Source organism: Pinus tabuliformis, chromosome 8 (assembly GCF_031772625.1).
Source record: "Pinus tabuliformis cultivar Carrire ecotype Pingquan chromosome 8, CPIR1, whole genome shotgun sequence".
Lineage (NCBI taxonomy): Eukaryota > Viridiplantae > Streptophyta > Pinopsida > Pinales > Pinaceae > Pinus > Pinus tabuliformis.
The window spans coordinates 775,407,053-775,411,811 of NC_142294.1; positions in this window are offsets into that span (position 1 = coordinate 775,407,053).

A 4,759-nucleotide genomic window follows, 5' to 3' on the forward strand; every position below is an offset into this window, starting at 1 on the left:
TCTTCCCACCACAATGTTGCCTTCCCTTGCAACTGAAAAATGGCCAATCTCGCCTTCAGGTTATGGTCATACTCATATAGCTGGAAATATTTATTCATGTTAATCAGCCATGCTTCAGCTGCTTCTTCTTGCTCTCCATCGTAGTGTGGGGGTTTGATTTTCCGGAATTCTCCCTGCAATTCCACCTTCTGCCGCTTTGAAGTCTGTTGTTCTGAGGCATTATCAGATTGATCCTTTCCATCCTCTGGAATCTCAGATTCTGCTTGGTATTGCTGCTCTTCTGTCGTTCTCTGTTGCTCTGCGCTTGGGTTGGCCAGTGGCGGGTTCTGTTTGTCAGACAAACTTTTTAGTATCCTTTCCTGCTCCATTGTCAAACGTGCGTTGTCTTCACGCAAGCGAGCCATTTCATTCTTCAGCTCTTGGACTGTTTCCAGTATGGCCAGATTTGTACTGCGGGTCTCCTCACCCAACTGCACCCACAATTCTGGGTTGTTTCCTGGATTCATTTTTTTTTTCTTCTTGTTCTGGTCTGGTCTGGTCTAATCATACAACAGTCAACCTTGTGAGCTTTGGGGCACAATTTATTACCCCAGTTGAAGAAATAACAATATCAATGCTGTAAAAAAAAAAAAAAAAAAAAAACAACAACAACACATATTTCTCATACCCAGAGGCCACAGTATGGGCAACCTAGGCTCTGATACCATATTGTCACATACCTCGTACTTGTATTCAAATATATCTAAAAAAAAAAAATTTATAAGGTGATTACATCAACCTCAACCATATATATATGCTTACACATTCGGATATAAAGCATGTTTGATGCATTCATCTCACGGTGTCAAGGTTTATTATTTAGTTTAATGGCTCCATCTACATATGACTATTACTATTTCGACTCTATGTAGAGGATGGCTCTTAATTTATTGCAAAGGTATTAAAAACCCAACTGCCTTTTGTATGCTGGCGTCCCCTCTTCACTACACCTGGACCTGCATTTAAAGCCGCCGGCCTGATCACGTGATCGGCCATGGCTCCGCAGGCTGGATCCTTCCCGCCTTCAGCACTTTGGCATTACCGCCAAGATCTATGGCAGGGAGGTTTGGAGGATAATCAAAGGTGGAGATTACTCCACGTCGCAGGGTTATGGATTCGTGTTTATAAGGTTGATGTCCCGCGTTCATCGGGGTTTTGCTGTTTCCATTTGGCGCTCCAGAGCTCGGGGTAACACTCTGTTACCACTGGGCGTTTGCTCCACAATTCCTGCTCCGGCTTTCTTCAGTCGCCCTCGACAATGCATACAAACTCATCATAGAATCACCGCTCCAAGGCTAGGTAAGATTTACACCTGTTGATTTGATTTACATTGTTGTCCAGGAATCTAACATTAGACGCACAGTATGACGGCCTCTTTGTTGATTGACAGGTAATGAAGAGTCCGCTGTCGTGACTCCTTCAGCGGCATAAGCTGCCCTTTGCTGCTACTAAGCTGGGTATGCACAGGTACCCCTATCGCCACGAATTCCTACCTCATAATATGAACTGTTAGTTAAGATTTTGTATAAGATTGTCGGAGGGTTACTGTTGTTTTAGTTTATAACTTCCGCCACCTTTCCTCCTCGGTTGGCGCAGATGGAGTTTCACTGCCTTCTCAAATCCGGGGCCATACCCATTGGGGTTTGAGTATGTGAAGCCCGATACACTTTCTCCATTGTTTACAGCAGTTTCTGGGTCGAACTCTCGGTTCAAGAGTCTGGCTACTCGGTGGCTGCCTTTGTATTATGTTTTTGGAACATTGATTCATATATTTAGTTTGTATCTGTGAATACTTTATAGCTTCTACTGGTTAATGAATTTGGGACTGAACCCACATGATTTTTAACTCTTTCGGCTATTACAGAATGTGAATAACCTATGTGGTTTAATGATATCTCGGCCCTGCTATCTATCACAGAACAATGTTATACTTTAAGATATTTCTTATCGTTTTTCTTTATAAAAATCTCCCGTAAGGGTTTGAGTTCCAGCATCACTCAGTTATTTGTTTAAATGCATCCTTTGGAGTCTATTCATGGTTTTTATGACTTCTAAGAGGGTTTGGTAAGACGACATACGCCGCTCTCCAACCGCCTTCGATAGCCCAGCCAGTATTCACGCCTGCATCTAACTCAATAGATGTCTGGCCGACTCGGCGAGGGTTAAGAAAATGAGATCTGCGGTCATACAGATTTAGGGTCTATACCCTGTATTGTTCTGTTACCGTCAGGACATGGACTCCATCTGATATATATACAGTTTTTTCTTAAATCTTTGTTAAGAGTTACGAGAGTTGACAATATAGTCTTCTGATATGAATATGGTAATCGACTATGCGTTTATTTCTTGTCGTAACAGTGTTTTTCCTTTACTGTGTATATGAAGTTTAATATCTTTTGGACAGGAGATATTGCACGCGGCCTATACGCTAGAGATTATTCATCTATCTGTTAAAGATGTAAATGTTTATGCTCGAAAGTATTATCAGGACAGTCCATTTTAATTTGCAACCATTCCTTTGTTTGTTTTCCCTTCTTTTAAAGATATGGTTCGAGCGTGAGCCTAAGCTCTACTTCCTAATCTCTCGGTGGCCATGGGAACAACGACTGTGGCCTCAGGCTTCTGCCGGCCTTAAGGACTTCTCCAGCCGCGAACTCGTTCTGTTTTCTAACTTAAACTTTTGCCTGCCATACCCTGATATTCTTCAGGTCTTATAACCTAAGGTTTCGATGGCCCTTCTCCAGGTTACGCTTTACTATATAACGTGACAGTAAGGCTACAGAGGCTCTTCGAATTGATAAGTATTAGTGTATAGATTTCTATTATAATGTTTCAAGTCCTCCTTCGCAGAGTACTCGGCCCTGCATATACAAACCCTAGCCCCTTCGATTATCTCATTCTGTTCTATTAAATAGCCTTTCTTGTCACGGTATGCAGAGTTAAATAATTATCTAATTGACACAATGGCATGTATTTCTGTATCATTTCCTTATTCGTAGTTATTCTATTTGCTTAATAGCACTATAGGGTTTCTATCCTCTACTGATAATACGCAGTAACTGTAAGTATTCTAAATTAACCCTTCTGTACAAACAATAGTAAAATCTTAGGGTTTTGCTACTTACCTGGTTACCACTTGTTGAGAAGTTCTTCAGCACTCCTTCAGCAAATTCCTGTGTTAAGCTCGCTAACCACCCATCCTTGAGACTTTTCCTTCGAGACCTGAGTCTCCCCTCGAGCTTATGCTTACCGGATCCCAATCCTCAGTAAGACAGCACCTAGTGTCTTGACTATCTGGTCTCTACCAGACTAAGTCCAAAACCAGGTATGTTTTTCTTTTTTCTTTTTCTGTCTGTCACTACAGCACAGAAAGAAAAACTATCCACCCTTTTCCTTTTTCTTGGAAATCCTTCCAGTTAAGGGAGGTGGTTATTTTCAGTTCCATTAACTGCTTTCCCTTTTAGGAAACTCAATGCTCTTCTGAGTAATTCTTTAAACATTACTTTAATGCATAATTCAAATTAACAGATTACTTCTTTAAAAGAAAATAAGTTCTCAATGTCATTCAGTTTTTACCACAGTAAACTTTTAAATAATTACATTTACGGGGTCATCACAGGGTGGAAGGAAGACAAAGACAGAGAGAGAGAGATATGGTGAAAGCATATTTTAGACAATCCATAACAAGAATCAGAACAATTACTTCATATGCATCTCCTGTTGCTAGAAGTAAAACATAATAAAAAATAAACAAATTATAATTATTTTAAATATTATTATTATTTATAAAAATAATTAATATATATTTTAAACATATATAAATTTTAAAAAACATGGAATAAGATTCTTAATCATGGAGATTTACCTCAACTTTACATTGGAGAACCTTAGTCTATAAATATGCTTTGTTACAATCCCATTGGACAATACCATGCCTTATAGATGCCACATGTCCCAAAAATCCCAACTCACTTCATATGACATTATTTTAATTAATCAATTCAATTAAAATGTTTAAAAGAGCATAACTACTTTTGAGATAAATCTAAACCATTGATTTGTATATATTTCTATGAATATTTTAGAATATTCCATGGAAGTTAATTCCATACTTTTGAGTTTAATAAAAGGAAACAGATGATCAAGAATTTACTTGAGAGTTGGGAGTGCCCATCAAATTTACGCCATAGTAATTGATGCATTCAAAAACTTGGTTTTAATTCTTTTGTAATTGGAAAGAGTATTTTTGTCCACTTGTGTTATTAGGAATCCATTTTTTTCCTTATTGTGTAACTAGGAGAGATGGGGGGATAGCAGAGGGAGGGAGGGAGTGGGAGAGGGAGAGAGATAGGTGAGAGAGAGAAATGGAGATAGAGGGAGAGAAAGAGAGGGGGATGTGAGTGTTAGGGAGAGAGATGGGGGGATGATAGATAGAAAGAGAGGGGGGGGAAAGAGAGAGAGAGAGAGATAAATGGAGAGAGATAGGGAGTGTGAGAGGGAGGGACAGAGGGGGAGGGACAGAGAAAGGGGAGGGAGAGAGAGAGTGGGAGAGAGAGAGGGAGGGTGAGAGTGGGGGGGTGAAAAAGGGAGGGAGAGAGAGGGGGAAGGATGGGAGAGGGAGGGAGAGAGAGAGAGGGAGGAGGGAGTGGGAGAGGGAGAGAAGGAGAGAGAGAGAGAAAGAGAGAGAGAGATGAGGGAGAGTGAGAGAGAGAGAGGCGGA